Genomic DNA, 17,500 nt, shown 5'->3' on the forward strand with positions numbered 1-17,500 from the left:
TCTCGTCTGAAGTGAGCAAAATTTTTCGACAATTTTTTCTGCATCATACAGATATTTCTACATTATTAAGTTTTACGAAGGATATTTCTTTTTTTAATGTCATTGAAAAAAGTTTTTTTTTATTTTTTTTTTTTTTTTTTTGAAAGGGATTATGTAATGATGATGATCATGATGATGATGATGATGATGATGACGATGATGATGATGATGATGATGATTAGGATGTTGACGATAATTTTGTGAAATAGATATGTAATCATTAGATGTTATTAGATATATAATAATAAAGGAGATTAAATCGAACAGATAGATATAATTAATGATATCTAATAATTGTAAATTTTCATATACATATATGTATATATATACATATATAATTATTAAACAATAATAATAATAATAATAATAATAATAATAATAATAATAATAATAATAATAATTGTAAAATAGATATACAAATATTAATAATATTATTTTCATGCATAGAATGATACTTGTAGAATAGATATATTATTATTATTATTATTATCATTATTTGACATATTAAATGTATATAATTAGCATTATATGAAATATTGAAAAAACAAAATAACATATATATATAGTTAATCGTAATCCAATGTAAGTTAATATGAGTTATAAAAAAAAAAAAAAAAAAAAATGGAAAAAAAAAATGGAAAAAAGAAAAGGAAAAAAAAGATGCATAAGCAAAACCAAAGTGCCTTTATTTCGAGAGAGAGCGAGAGAGAGAGAGAGAGAGACACACAACTGTCGTGGATATAAATGGACAACCACAAGGACTAAAAACTACGTCAATCTTTCTCTTTGCAAAAGGGCCAAAAATGAAATATCTCAGCGGAATTTCCCGGCACGTGTCCAATTAAGAGTAGTATTCGAGAGAAGCCGAAGGGATTGTATAGGGGAAGGAGATCTTCCTGGAAGACGAGGATAGAATAAAAAGCAATCTGCTAAGTCAACCAAAAGAGAAAGACAGAAAGACACGGAGAGACAGAGACAAAGAAAGAAAGAAAAAAAGAAAGAAAGAAAGAGAGAGAGAGAGAGAGAGAGAGAGAGAATAGAGACAAGGCACCGTTATCAAGAATGGATAACGGTGATAATAAGCGGTTCGCTTCAGTGACGTTTTTAGCAAGCTTCGTTAAATGCGTCGTAATGAAGAGCTACCGACATAACAAAAGGGATGAGAGAGACGATTCATTTATGAATGACGGTAGGGCTTGCTTTTCAAAATGAATTTATTTCCTTCTTACTACCCTTCCTTCCTTCCTTCCTTCCTTCCTTCCTTCCTTATTAGATTATATAATTTTACAATTACAAAAGTAAATTGTATAATTGACAATGTAAATAATCGATAAACATATTAAGTAATTATGTTTCTACGTATAATAATATCGGACTTGTTAACATCATTTGTTAAGTTCATTTGAAATGAACAATTTTAGAATTTCATTTGATCTGTAATTTGGGTGTCAATAGGGGGTGGAACTGGGAAAGGGAGAGGTCAAGGCGAGAAGGAGGGAAGGAAAAGAAGAAAGAGGGGATAGGAAAAAAAAGAAAGAGAGAGACAGAGAGACAGAGAGAGAGAGAGAGAGAGAGAGAGAGAGAGAAATGAAAGATAATGAAAATAATTTATCATTGAAAAAATTTACGACTATTGTATTTCCAAATATAATGACTTGTTTTATCAAAATTAACTCTCTTCCATTACCCCTCCCCCCCCTCTCCCTCTCTTTCTTTTTATAAATTATGTATATGTGTGTTTATGAGAGAAGGAGAGAGAGAGAGAGAGAGAGAAAAATGTTTCAAGAAAAGAATCGTTCATTAATTTTTCTTTCGTATTATATCGTACTATGAGAAGAATAACAGCAGTTGTTAACAAAGTACAAAAAAAAAAAAAAAAAAAGAAAAAACAACAAGAAGAAAAATAAAGGAAAAAAAAAAGAAAATGTAAAAAAAAAAAAATAGCAGAGAAAGAAGAAAAGTTTTTTCGTTCGATTAAACGAGAATAATGAAGGATAAAAGAGAATGAGAAAGGAAACAAAAGAGAAAAAGAGAGAGAGAGAGAGAGAGAAAAGAGAGAAGAAAATAGGAAAAAGAAAAAAATAAAAGGAAGAAAAAAAGAATGATCGACGAAGCGTAAAAGTTTTTACGCACGTTGATAATGTTTAAAGAACTGAAATAATCGTGAAATCCAAACAACAAAAAAAAAAAGAAAAAAAAAAAAAAGAGAAAAAAAAGAAAAAAGAAAGAAAAAAAAAGAAAAAAAAAGAAAAAAAAAAGAAATAAAAAGAATAATAAAAAAAAAAAAAAATAGAAAGAAAAAAAAAGAAATTCTCACGAATAAATAAATGTAGGGGATACACGTACGTTACCACATAAATTTTCTATGTATGTATACATAAATATATATATGTGCGTACGTATTTATCTATGTATATATGTAAGTACACATGTATGTATACATATATATATATATATATATATATATATGCATATGTACACTTACCTATTTATGTATGCATCATACGTATCATCCGTATGTACGTATGTATACATACATACATACATATATACATACATACATATATACATACATACATACATACATACATACATACATACATACATACATACATACACACACGTATGTATATATATATCTATGTATGTATGTATGTACATATATTATTTTCTGATTCATTCGAATCATATGGTGTTATCTTTGGTGTCGGGTCTGTCAAGCGTGTACTTAGTTATCGCTTTAGCCTTGGCTTAAATCCGTGCGAAGCAAAGTTTGTAAGCGAGGATAGGAAGAGTAGGAGGAGGAGGAGGAGGAAGAGGAGACGGTGGTGGAGGTGATGGAGGACATGAAGAGAGGAGGGGAAGGGTTTTCGTTAGCAATGCATTGGACTAAAAGCACGTTAGACGTTAACACTTAAACGTCTTTGGAAATTTAATTTTCTATTTTTTATTATTCTTTTCTCTTTCTCTCTCTTTTTCTTTTTCTTTTTTTTTTTCTCGAATTATCGGGAAATCTCTTAAAGATATGTCGTTTTGAGAATGCGTTAAAAGAATCGTTAAAAGTTATTAACAATTTCGTTAGAATTTTATCGTACGATCATTCCTAACGACGTATTAGAATATATGAATTAATTAAATGTCAATGCTACGCGTCCTCTTTTTTTTCTCGATAATTTATATACACACACACACATATATATACATATATATATATATATATATATATATATATATATGTATGTATGCATGTATCTATATATATAGAGAGAGAAGTACTTACTTTATTATAGTGTTAGATGATTCTAAATATTTATCCAGCTGCATCTGTAATAAAAAAGATATACCTTGTAAATATTACTATTTGAATATACTTATGTACTTATATATTCATTTATTTTAATTATCAGAAAATATCTAAAATTGTATGATAGATAATTATTTGTGAATAAATAATATTATATAGAATTAATAATATTATATATATATATATATATATATATATATATAATATTTGATAAAAAAATATTTAATATACTTAATACATGAATTACTATATACTTGATTCTATAATATTAACAATTTAATATATTTCTCTTTTTTTTTTCTCTCTCTCTCTCTCTCTTTTTCTCTCACTATCTCTCATCAAATTATAATACCTTTTACAAAAATAAATTCAATGCTCACGAGACAATTATAAAAAAAAAATTAAAATATAATTGTGTACATTATATCTTTATATATTTAATATCTCACATATAAATTAATAATATAAATTATCTAACATTTATTATCATTTAAAATATCATTTTATAAAATGATATAAAATTTCGAAAGTAATTACGATAATAATTTATATCACTTTTAAACATTTTATAATAAATATATCGATATAAATGGATGTATATTTTGATTGGAATTTGATATCACGAACGGTCCTCTCTCTCTCTCTCTCTCTCTCTCTCTCTCTCTCTCTCTCTCTCTCTCTCTCTTTCTCTCTCTCTCTCTTTCTCTCTCTCTCTCTTATCGTACGCGATCCAAGAACATTGAGAGATCGTTGTTAGTTTCGATCGGTACGATCCTCGATGATTGGCTTGAACGAGCTCTCGTTCGAAGCAATCAATTTTTATTATTAATAATACGCCATTTACACCCCACGTGAGTCCGTGACCTATTACGAACCCTTCCTGACTCTCACTTGCGTCACGTGTGCCGCTATTTTATAAGGCCTACGTTGTTGGTACAAAATCGATCACCGAAGGAAGCATATTAATAAACAAGTCCTTTCTTTCTCTCTCTCTCTCTCTCTTTCCCTTCCTCCCTCCCTCTCACTCTCCTTCTCTCCTTCTCTTTGTTTATTACTCTCTAGATATTTTTATTCTTTCTTATCTATCAACATAAATTAACAAAGTTTATGTATATAAATATCAACATATGTTTTATATAAACATTAATAAATAAATATTTATAATATTATATAAACATATACATATATATATATATATGTAAAATATATTGTTTAGATTTTAGATAATATTAATACGTTATATTTATTATTATTATTATTATTATTATTATTATTATTATTATTGTTATTTATTATTATTATTTATTATTATTATTATTATAATTTGAATGGAAGATAATGTAAAATTTTCGGTTAATAAAATATAATCGAAGGTTGGACAGAAATGAGCGTCATAAAACACGCTTTCTACTTTCGTCGTTGGCGCCATAACACGTTTGAATAAACCGCGTATTTTCTGCCTTCTTTGGAGATGGAGGAGGATCGTTACGAGAGAAAGCACTTTTGTCGGGACATGGGGGCAAGAAATCGTTTTAACGATCCAGTTCGCGCGTTGCTCGAGCCTCCTCCGTCATTATTTTACGACTTAACCGTGAAAAGCATTACATTTGCGTGACCAACCGATTTTCAAATATCTATGTATATGCACACACACACACACACACACATACCTCATTTATATATCTACCTATGTATGTATATAATATATATATATATATATATATATTTATATATATATATTTATAATGTATTCAAGGTTTCGTTTATGAAACATCATAATCAAATTATAAATTTTTATATTTTATAGGTAAATGAACATCTACCATAAGTCATCTATATAATTAATCTCAATCTATTTATGTCATATAACTATATAATATATGCATGTTCGTGTTTGTACGTGTGTGTTCACCAATTTGCAAATAATCGTATAAAATGCAAAAAAAAAAAAAAAAAAAAAAAAAAAAAACCGGAAAAAATAAAATCAATTCAAACGCACGCGCGAATACATAAAAACATACGAATTCTAATTGGAAATCTTCAAAAGAAAAAAGAAAAAAAAAAAAAAAGAAAAAAAGAAACAAGAAAAAGAAAAAAAAAGAGAGAAATTAATATTCCTTCCAATACGATCTCTAATCACTTTTACATTATTCATTTTGTAATATTATAAAATTTTCGACTAAAAAGTTAACGGAGGAGAAAAAATGGGAAAAAAGACGAAAAGACAAAAAGAAAAAATAATAGAAAAAGAAAAAGAAGAGGAGGAAGAAAAGAAAAGAAATTCAAAGACGATGATTTCATAGCCGATGTGACGCAGCATCCAAAACTGGTTCCAATCTTTCTAACCTCGAGTATGTTTCCTTTTTTTTTCTTTTTCTTTTTTTTTCTTTTTCATCATCTTCTTCTTCTTCTTCATCTTCTTCTTGATCATTCTCGTCACAGAGTGAGGCCAGTTAACGGTAGAAGAAAAGAAGAAAAGAGTCAGGAGCAATGTTAGTAAGAATCACGGAAGAGAATGAATTCCATCTGATAAAATCAAATACATACATACATAGATTTGCGCACGCGCGCGTACACATCGATACATAGATGTATATGCATGTAAAAAGAAAAAAAAAAAAAAAAAAAAAAAAAAAAATTCACATCTCTCGAGATTTCTTCGATAAAAACTCTAAGAAAAGAAGAGAAGAAAGAAGGAAAGGGACTCATTGTCGATTTTAATCATTTTCACATTACTTTTTATCATATCATTTCAATTATCATTGAAATTAGAGGAAAAAGAAGGAAGAGAGAGAAAAAAGAAAAAAAAAGAGATTACGAATACTTCTCGTACAAATCAATAAATGTACGTGCACGCGAATAAGACAAAGCTCATTTTTTTTTTTCCGTGGAGTTTTTTTTTCTTTTTTTCTTTTTTTTTTTTTTTTTTTTTTTAATTTTAATAAATCCTGCAAAAATCTCGTCGTAGTTCTGATTGAATTTAGTCGCTTTTTCTTTTCTTATTTTTTTTTTTTCTTTTTTTTTTTTCCATTTGCATTTCTTATCATTAAAAAAAATTTTTATTCTCGAGTCAGTAAAATAGTTAATGAAAAAAGATTAGAAGACGACGATCAAAAATTATACAGCCAATGTAACGCATCGACTAAAACTGGTTCTAATTTTTTTAACCTTACGAGTCCTTATTATTATTGTTATTATTATTCGTCGTCTTCTTCTTCTTCTTCTTCTTCTTCTTCTTCTTTTTCCTGATCATTCTCAGTCACAGAGTGAGACCGGTTAACGGTAGAAGAAAAGGAGGAAGAAAAAAAACAAAATGAATTAGGAACAATGATTAGTGCATTGCTTGTAAGAGAATGAAATTCCTCTTATACAATCACGTATACGAGAGCATACGTAAATACGAAATATTCATTACCGTTTGAATTCTATTAAATCTCATTTGTCATAATGCAAAAGTTATCGTTGAAAGTTAATAAAGAAAGAAAGAAAAGAAATGAAAAGAGAAGAAATAAAATAAAAAAAAAAAAACAAAAAAACTTGAGAAGACAATTTCACAATTTTATGATGGCCAAAGTGACGGTGTACCATCCAAAACTGGTTCTAATCTTTTTAACCTTCCCTTCTCATCTTTTTTTTTTCTTCCTCCTCCTCCTCCTCCTCCTCCTGCTCCTCCTCTTCTTCTTCTTCTTTTTCTTCTTCTTCTTCTTCTTCTTCTTCTTGATCATTCTCGTCGCAAAACGTGAGACCGGTTGTTGACGTTCGACGAAAAGAAGAGAAGAGAATGTAAAAAAAAAAGGAAGAAAGAAAGAAAGAAAGAAAGAAAGAAGAAAAAAAAAGAAGAAGGGAAAAGGAAAAAATTTTAAGAAGTGAAAGAAAAAGTAACAAAAAAAAAGAAAAAACGAAAAAACGAAAGAAAGAAAAGAAAAGAAAAGAGGAAAAAAAAACGAGAGAAAAACATAAGTTAAAAGCAAAATGTAAGTGCGAAAGAAGCTACAGAAGGAAGAAACATTGAATCCTTTTCGTATGAGTTTTTCGTGAGAGAATGGCGGCTATGTAGTAAAACCTGAGAGATCAACAATGTGTGTGTGTGTGTGTGTGTATGTGTATGTGTGTGCGTGTGTATATGTGGTGTGAGATTTTTAGTTCGCTCGTTCGAGCTGCTTCACGAGGCACAACGGAGTTCTTTGACTGGCCTCGATGTTATTTGACGGACGGAGCGCGCTTCTCACGCTCTCCTTCCTTTTTCTCTCTGCTCTAAACACCCCTTCGCCTCCTCTACCCTCTTCTTTTCTTTTTTTTCTACGCTTTTTTACTCTCTTCTAATCGCGAAGCCGTCCGCAGTACCAGAGGAGAAAGAGTATAGAAAACTAGAAGTAGTCTTTCAAAGAACGGAGAAAATATTTTTAAGAGAAAGAGAGAGAGAGAGAGAGAGAGAGAGAGAGAGAGAGAGAATGAGAGAGAGAGAGAATATATATATATATATTTATATATTTAGTTTTTATTAAAAAATATTTATATATAGTTAAATTTTTCTAATATCATAAAATTTATTAAATCGTTTCTTATGAATTATATTTAAAATTCTTTAAGTATTTATATATCTTTTATATCCATAATTTTATTAATCATAAAAGAAAAAAGAAAAAATAAAATTCAATCTAATATGCATTTACGAACGCATACAAAACGCACACAATTTTATCATTAATTAGATAGATTTTTAATCATGAAAATTCTTACATATTAATTATTCATAATTTAGAATAAACAAAAGTTATTCTTGTAAATTAACTTAAATGAATTAACTCGTTAGAAAAAGAAACAAAAAAAAAAAGAGAGAGAGAGAGAGAGAGAGAGAGAGAGAAAGAGAGAGAAAAGTTTTATTACAAATAAAAATATTCAACTTCATTATACGTATTACTCAAGAGATTTTCTCTTTCAAACTGGATTAAAAAAAAAAAAAAAAAAAAAAAAAAAAAAAAAAGAATAGAGAGAGAGAGAGAGAGAGAAAAAAAGTAAAAGAAAGAGAAAAAGAAAACTTCAATTACAATGATTCTTCTTTATTTAACATTATAGAAAAATGATATTATCCTATGTATATATGCTATGCATAATAATAATAATAGAAAATGTAATATCTTTGAGATAAAAATATTTGTCTTTGGGTTAGTTACTTCAAAGTTTTCTCTCTCTCTCTCTCTCTCTCTCTCTCTCTCTCTCTCTCTATCTTTATCTATCTGTATCTATCTGTATCTGTATCTCTTTCTATCTCTTTGGTCAATATCGACCGAGAAACATATACATTTTTATGATCTTCTCTTTTATGTTTCGCAACATATAGTACCGTCTTATAACCAGTATAAAACTACTCTCTCTCTTTTTTCTTTTCTCTTTTTTTTTTTTCCTTTACTTTTTTATTTATTTTTCTTTCCTTTCTTTTTTCTTTCTCTTCATTTTCTTACGGAAGCACAACAAGATAGTTTACAGAGAGAAAGAAAGAGAAAGAAAAAGTGAGAGAGCACAATGTGGAAGAAAATATACAATGTAAACTCTTTGGGTGGTTGCAAAATGCGGAAGAAGAAGAAGAAGAAAAAAGAAAAAATGGAGAAGAAGAAGAAGAAGATGGAAAAAAAAAGAGAAGAAGAAGAAGAAGAGGAGGAGTAAGAAGAAGATGGCTTGTTGTTCGAAACTCACAAGATAGGAGGACTAAGGAAGAAGATAAAACTCAAAGATTTATTCGTTCGAAGGGGAACGCGAACATGCTTCTCCTTTCTTCGTGGAAAACTCCCTAGTGAAATTTTTTTTAAAGTTAATTGTCGATTTATTAGCTTTCGTGATAAAAAATATTGCCGTTGTTTTCTCTCTCCTTCTTTTTTTTTCTTTTTCTTTTTCTTTCTCTTTTTCACCTCAACTCCGTTTCATTCCCGTCGTATTTGTCGTTCGTCCAATTACACAAAGTTAGAAAAAAAAAAAAAAAAGAAAAAAAGAAAAAGAAAAAAAAGGAAAATTATAACAATACCGAACGAATATACAATTGATACGATATTAAATTATTCCAAATTTATGACCAAAAACTGAATGAACAAGTCCTTTTCTTCTTTTTTTTTTTTTTTTCCCTTAAACTTACAACAGGCAATTTTTCGTGCTATGTATTTGTATAATTAATTTCTTATGGATACGTTAAAAAAAGAAAAGAAAAGGAAGAAGAAGAGGAAGGAGAAAAAAAAAAAAGAAAAGAAAAGAAATTAAAAAAGAAGAGCATTTTTAACGAATTATTTGAGAAAAATTAATAAATGTTTGACATGGCGATAAATACAAATACTTCATCATAATAAATAAATAAATAAATAAATAAATAAATAAATAAGTAAATAAATAAATATTTATATAAAATGTATATAAAAAAAGTAATACTTTTTGTTCATTTATAAAATATTTATTTTATCGTAGAGGTATCATCATCATCATCATCATCATTAAAAATATTTCTCTCTCTCTTTCTCTCTCGCTCTCTCTCTCTCTCTCTCTCTCTCTCTTTCTCTTTCATGGAAAGAGAGACTAGTCTCGTCGCACGCAGATCGTAAATCGACTGTTAGGAACGGCGCCAGAGAGCCATTAGAAATTCCGGAAGTCGAAACGTCGCTTAAAACGAGTGCGACGAACATTTTCACGTCTTTTCAAGGAGCATCGACGTCTCGAACGAATTTATACGACGAAGTCTTTCTCTCTCTCTCTCTCTCTCTCTCTCTCTCTCTATCTCTCTCTCTTTCTCTCGACATCTTTTTCACACGCCTCTTCGTTTCTATATACTTTATAAAAAAGAAAAAAAAAGTGAAAAAGAAATAAAACGTGATAAGAGGAAAAAAGAGAGAACGAGAGAGAGAGAGAGAGAGAGAGAGAGAGAGAGAGATAGAGAAAAATATTTTTGACGATAGTATGAGTAAAATGTCATAACAATTCTGATCAATTAATCGTAGGAACGATACTATCGAAGGATAAAAAAGAATAATAAATAATTCATCCCCAACTAAAATGTCAATGTATCTTGAAAATCTAATTGACGTATTTTATGTACAAAACGAATGGAAAATGAAAAAGAAAAAAAGAAAAGAAAAAAAAAGAAAAACGCAAACAATAAACAAAACGAAGAACGAAAAGAAATAATAATAATAATAATAATAATAATAATAATAATAATAATAATAATAATAAAGGATGTTTATTCGCATCATCTATCTCTATTTATTACGATGATTAAAAAAAAAAAAAAAAAAAATAATAATAATAATAATAATGATAATAATAAAAGAACTATAGTCCGTCAATATTAATCTCTATCATTAAACATTGACTATTAAATATATATTAAATTATAATTATTATATCAATACACACATTTCAGATACATAATTATATTATAATTATAAACAATTAATTACTTAGAAACAATATAAATATTATAATAAATACGATATAATAATATTAATATTTCATAGTAATTATTTATTTAAATAGGTATATATAGAGAAAAAAAAATGTGTGCACACACGCACACGCACATATATATATATATATATATATATATATATATATATATATATATATATATTACACACATAGAAGCACATACAAAGACACAAATATAAACACACATGCTATATATAGAAATAGTAAAAGCTTCGGGAAAAAAAAAAGAAAAAAAAAAAAAAAAGACAAATAAAATAATTTGTGTTGAAAGTGCTTACGTGACCGTTAGCACGATATATTAGTTATTTATCGATAAGTCATGCATCTATCTGTCTTTCTCCCTCTCCCTCTCCCTCTCTCACTCGTTCTCTTTTTTTTTTTATTTATTTTCCTTCTTTCAACTCTTCTTTTCTTTTCTTTTCTTTTCTTTTCTTCCTTCTCTTTTTTTTATATTTCTTTATTTCTCTCTCTCTCTCTCTCTCTCTCTCTCTCTCTCTCATTCCCTCTCTCTCTTTCTCTCTCTCTCTTTCTCTCTCGATTCTTCCATCAACAGGCAGGCAGCCGTTTGTCAGAGAAGTGACGCACGAAGCGTATTTCTCAATTCGACTGCCCTGTGTAATCTACTACGCCTCGAAAGTTTCGTCATAATCGTTTATCAACCTTCTGCCCGAACAGAATTTCGTATTGCTCGATTCGAGACGAGTTTGCTTCATGATATCTCTCTTACCTTCTTTCTCCTCCTCTCTCTTCCTCTCTCTCTCTCTCTCTTCCTCTCTCTCTCTCTCTCTTCCTCTCTCTCTCTCTCTCTCTCTCTCTCTCTCTCTCTCTCTCTCTCTCTCTCTCTCTCTCTCTCTCTCTCTCTGTATATATATATATCTCCACCTTAAAATCGAATTCTAGTTTGAGTGTCTACAAAGAGAAAAAAAAGAAAAGAAAAAGAAAAAAAAAAGAACAAAAAAGATATATATATATATATATATATATATATATATATATATATATATATATATATACACACATTATGCAATGTGAAAGTTTTAAAAGTACTATATAATTAATATAATATGATGTATACTCAAGTTGGAGAGAAAAACGGGGGAGGGTAGAGGTTGGGAAGGGAAGGGTGGGGTCGGTTGAACGAAAAGGGACAGGAAAAGAGAGGGTAACGACGATATTTATAAATATAATATTAACCCAATATTAATGTACACGTCTAATTAGTTATAATGTTTCTATCATAATATTAATACTTTACAACTATATATAGACGTGATTAATTACGAAATTTATAATATAATTATTTTAATAAAGTATAAAACTATATATGAACGTAATTAATTACGACATTTGTAATGTTATATTTAATGAGATACAACTATATAAATGTAATTATGTACAATATTATATTAATAATTATATCAATATAATTAATACATAGTACAATAGTAGTATCTATGTGATATAACGATATGATTAATTAGTTTATACATAATACAAATTATATTAATACAATTAGAGAATATGCAAGTATACTTTTGTAATTAGTATATTGTATCGATAGGATATTGATTATTAATATGTTATGCAATGTGAAAATAATTTTGCCATAACGTGTATATATCTTTACGATATGATTAAAATAATACAAACACATGGATTTGTTATTTTCTTTTTTTTTTTTCTTTTTTCTTTTTCCTTTACGAACGTTCATTGATAATTTTTGAAAAGATGATTGTTGATTGGAATAATAAAATAAAATAATTGTTTATTATTTTCAATACAGAACGAACAATAATTGAGTAATTTTTTTATCTTCTTCGATTTCTTTTTTTTTTTTTTTTTTTTTTTTTTTTTTTTTTTTTTTTTTCAATAATACACATAAATAAGTCGTGTCGCGCATTGAAGCTGCATCGCAGTGACGTTGCAACAACTTTCGATGCAAACGATTGCACGAAAAGAATCGTGCAAAAAGAAACAAAAAAATAAAATATATATATATATATATATATATATATATATATACAACCGAACAAAAAAAGAAAAAAGGAGAAGGAAGAAAAAAAGGAAGAATGAAAAGAAGGAAAAGATACAAAATCACGATAAGAATTGTCTTCTTCGATTAGATCAAATCAGATCGGATTGGATCGGATCGATTTGATGATCGATCTAATAGATATGAAAATATCACGAAGTATTTATCAAAAGTTATTTATCGCGTCATGTAAAACGTATGAAATTATTGTTCCTCGAGGGATATTAAAAACGAATGAACGATTCGTGATGAACGCGAATGATTTTTATTCGGTATAGTTAGATAAAATAGAAGGGAAAGAGGAGATGGAACGTGTAAGGATGAAAAAAAAAAAAAGAATTCTTTTATAAATCGATACGTCCGATGATTGACCTTAAACCATATCGAAAGTTGTCTATCACTCTCTCTCTCTCTCTCTCTCTCTCTCTCTCTCTCTCTCTCTCTCTCTCTCTCTCTCTCTCTCTCGTTCTTTTTCTTTCTCTATTTTTTTTTCCTTTTAACAACTCTCTTATCCTTATCGTTGCGCGCTATGTCATAGTACAACGATCTTATCTACGACTATCAAAAATTTTATAAGACGCAGTACCGTGTTTGCTCGTAGAAGGGGTGGGGTGGGGAGAGTGGAGGGATGGAAAGGGAGAGGAGAAGGGCGCGTTCAATTCCCAACACGAATGTTCGAAAATACGATTCTACCATTTTCGTTTTATGTAGGCACGCATAGATCCATACAAACACACAAACACACACACACACAGACGCACAAAGTAAACTTATACGACAGAACGGAAGAGCGTCGGCTTCTCGAAAAAGCAAAGTGATATTAATCGAACCGAAAGAGGAAAAGGAGAAGAGCGAAGGAAGAGGAGGAGGAGAAGGAGGAGAAAGAGGAGGAGAAGAGGGAAAAGAGAAAAAGAAAGAATTCGATAACAAAACTGAGTTTGCGCGTTAAAATGTTACCCGTGATGTTTACAAAGCCGTCACGCCATCAACTCGAAGACCAATGACATATTTAACACGAAATGTTTTATCAGTAGGAAAGAAACGAAATAATAATAATAATAATAATAATAATAATAATAATATATATATATATATACATATAAGAAAATTGTAAATAAAAATATAAGTTAGAAGAAAATGACTAAGGAAATTACCTTGGAAAACTTATTTATCCAATTTATCTTTCTTTTTTCTTTTACACGCGAATAAGCGCGCGTGCGCATTTGTGCGTACGTGTGTGCCTGTATCGTTCAGTAATATTTTTTATCGGAAATTCTGTAAAAAAATGAAAGAAAAAAAAATATATATATATATATATATTAGCATTGTTTTTATTTGGAAATAAAATATGAAAAAATTTCGAGATTGCTCATTGACTTAATAATTTCAATTCAATTAGCTTAGGTAAACAAAATCAGCGTGTACATATATTGATATATTCTAGCAAACGTATATTAAGCAATATCGAATTTATATTAATTGACATATTAATTTATTGACATATAAACTTTGCAAAGAAAAAAAAGTATATATAAAGTATATATATATATATATATATATATATATATATATATATATATATACATAAGTGAACTATACGTACTCGTAAAAACACATAAAAAAAGGAGAAAAAAAAATATATATATATACACACATACATAAAAGCAAGAAAGGAATGGTCTTCCTTGGTAAGAATTCAAGCCGATTATGGTTGCCGATCGTTCACGTTGGATACGACGACGATGCTAAACGAAAAAGGAACGAAGGACGGTGACTATTTAAATTCGAAATCGCGTGTAAATCTTTGACGAGCCAATCCCTATTCTCTCTCTCTCTCTCTCTCTCTCTCTCTCTCTTTCCTTTTTTTTCTTTTTCTTGTCTCATTTTTTTCTTTTCATTCGATCTAACGGAGTTTTAGAATTTGTCGAGTTTCATGAACGTGCCAGACGAATTTCATTAAGGGAGAGACAGCAGAGCAATAGCAATGGCAACATTAACAGCATTTACAGGATCGTAAATTCCTTCGTTCGTACGTGTATAGCCAATAAGCTAATTCAACCTCGTTAACGCGCCAAATTTAATCGAATTTTGAATGGTTAAATTCTAGTAACCTCATGAATAAATGGCGTTTACCGTGTGTATGGAAACACAAAAGTTATAATTCAAGACAAATTAATTATTTCATCTCTGTCTCCTATTGAATACGATGAAAATAGATAGAAAAAAAAAAAAAAAGGAAAAAAGAAAAAGAAAAAATTATATACACACACACACATATATTAATCTTACGTATGTCGAAGTATAACGTATAGTATCGAAAATAATGAAGGCGAAAAGTGATTTTGATTGAATGAATAGAAACAAAGACAGTGACAGAGAGAGATATATATATATAATTTCCGTGAATAAGAGTATGATATATATATATATATATATAAATCATGTGAATAAGAAAAAGAGATGGAGATGGAGTGATGAGATATGCGATAAAAATGAATTTGATGCGAAAAAAGACTAGTAGAAAATGTAGAAGTTGTCCATTGAGGACACGGGAACGTAGTTTCTTGAGAGCTTATCGTTTGAAAATCTCGAATGACGTAGAAATCGATAACAACGATTCAAGAACGACCCGTCTCTATCTCGTTACTCTTTCTCTCTGTCTCTGTCTCTGTCTCTCTCTTTCTTTTCTCTATGGTCGCGCGAATCTCATGCATTTTAACGATCATTTTGAAATGGTAATGCTTGGCCGTTCGATCGTTCGACAAACCGATCGATTCCACTGTATAATTTCACGGCTCGCATGTTTCTTTCGGAGCACATGTTTCCCCATGGGATATAGAAAAGAGAATGAGAAAGGACGATAAAGAGATAGCATTCTCTAACGTTTGACAAAAATCGCTATGTGAAGGATCGTAAAAATAAAAAAGGAAAAAAAAAAGGAAAAAAAAGGAAAAAAAAAAAAAGAAAGAAAGAAAAGGTCGTGCGTGCGCGTGTGTGTGTGTATATATATATATATTAATTTTCATACACATATGTGGATTACGTTTATATTCTAAAATTCTCGTAAAAAATATAAAATTAATTCCAATTAATTTAATCATCTCTCTTTCTATATAAATAAGTGTGTCTGATGTGAGGTGGGGTGGGGGGGGGGGGAGATGTTTGTACATGTGTATGTATGTATATATGTATATAGCTTTGAAATCGCGTAACGCGTTAAATATCCATATTTGTAAAAGTCGATTAATATTTTATTGATAAAAAAAAAAAATAAATAATAATAATAATAATAATAATAATAATAATAATAATAATAATAATAAAAAAAGAAAGAAAGAAGATATAATCATTTATATTAATCATTACGAATAATATTGTAGAATTCTTTTTTTTTTTTTTCTTTTCCATACACAAGCAACAAAATAAAAGAAAGTTCAACTAGAAGATAGAGTTACTTTAAGATTGATCGAAAAAGAAAAAATTATTCGATCGATATTTAAATGTTACGATCAATCGTGAGGAAGAACTTTCAAGCATTATTTTCTATGCAGTTGCTAGACGTTAAATGAGAGAGAGAGAGAGAGAGAGAGAGAGAGAAAGAGAGAGAGAGAGAGGGAGGGAAAGAGAAAGGGAAGAGTGGGGTGAAAGGAAGGTAGAAGCAAGAAGTGAACGGTCATGAATGGCTGAGATCTCAATAATCGTAAAGCTAGAGAAGCTATAAACTCTCAGCGAGTTGTTTTTCCTCGTAGATGCAACAATGACCGTGGCTAGCGGATCAATCCGATATTTCAGTCTCGATATTTCACTATACGCACATAAAACGCACGTGATATTCGCGGCAATAAAGCCATGACTACTATAACTATAACTATGACTATGTGTCTACGACAAGGACGTCGAAGAGATGTATGGCAATATACTATAAATAGTTGGCCCAGATTCAGTTGCAGTTATCGTTCGGTAATAATGATTTTTCTTGCCTTCTAATATGTTCCCTCCCATTTCTTTTTCTTTTTCTAGTTTTTTTCTCTTTTTCTTTTCTTTTCTTTTCTTTTTTTTTTTTTTTTCTTTTTTTTTGTGCGCATATTATTTATATCTCTTTATTGTTATTTGTGTTTACCTTTACACGATCTTATCTCCGTTCGTTGAATGTATATGTTGATAAATAGACAGAGATAGAGAGAGAGAGAGAGAGAGAAATAGTTCTTATAAATTGAATATAGTATAGTAGAGTATAGTGTGTATGTGTGTATATATATATATATACATATACACACACACACATATATATATATATATATATATATATATATATATATAGTATCATAAGAAAGAAACGTATACAGTACTATATCATTATAATTATATAAAATAATATTATTAAAATAATACACAGTATTACTGCATGTAATAATACACGCATATAATACATATTATTTATTGATGTATGTTATTATAGATATCAAATAAATTTATTTATCTATTTCATCCTTCGTCATTATCAAATAATCTATTAAATCTATTATATACATACATACAATCTATTATATATATATGTTATATATATATATATATATATATATATATATATATATATATATATACAGATTATCGTATCTCAACGAACAATATATAAAAATCAATAAGTAAAATCATTT

At 28.8% G+C, this 17,500-nt stretch overlaps 1 protein-coding gene across 5 annotated transcripts in view; it reads right to left on the bottom strand.

Moving 5' to 3' along the window:
- The window catches only part of Ipk1 (Inositol phosphate kinase 1), a 142,499-nt gene that overhangs the window by 85,894 nt on the left and 39,105 nt on the right, over positions 1–17,500 (bottom strand). For 3 of the 5 annotated variants that reach the window (XM_085660515.1, XM_035886568.2, XM_035886567.2), the window contains one exon: positions 3,320–3,363. The exons of 1 other annotated variant lie outside the window; for it this stretch is intronic. The gene's annotated coding sequence lies outside the window, so the exon portion shown is untranslated. Of the gene's footprint in view, positions 1–3,319; positions 3,364–13,996; positions 14,118–17,500 lie in introns of all 5 variants that reach the window. One more of the 5 variants, XM_085660516.1, reaches the window with a different exon arrangement.

Source organism: Vespa mandarinia, chromosome 12 (genome assembly GCF_050613455.1).
Source record: "Vespa mandarinia isolate Hongniang chromosome 12, ASM5061345v1, whole genome shotgun sequence".
Taxonomy (NCBI): domain Eukaryota; kingdom Metazoa; phylum Arthropoda; class Insecta; order Hymenoptera; family Vespidae; genus Vespa; species Vespa mandarinia.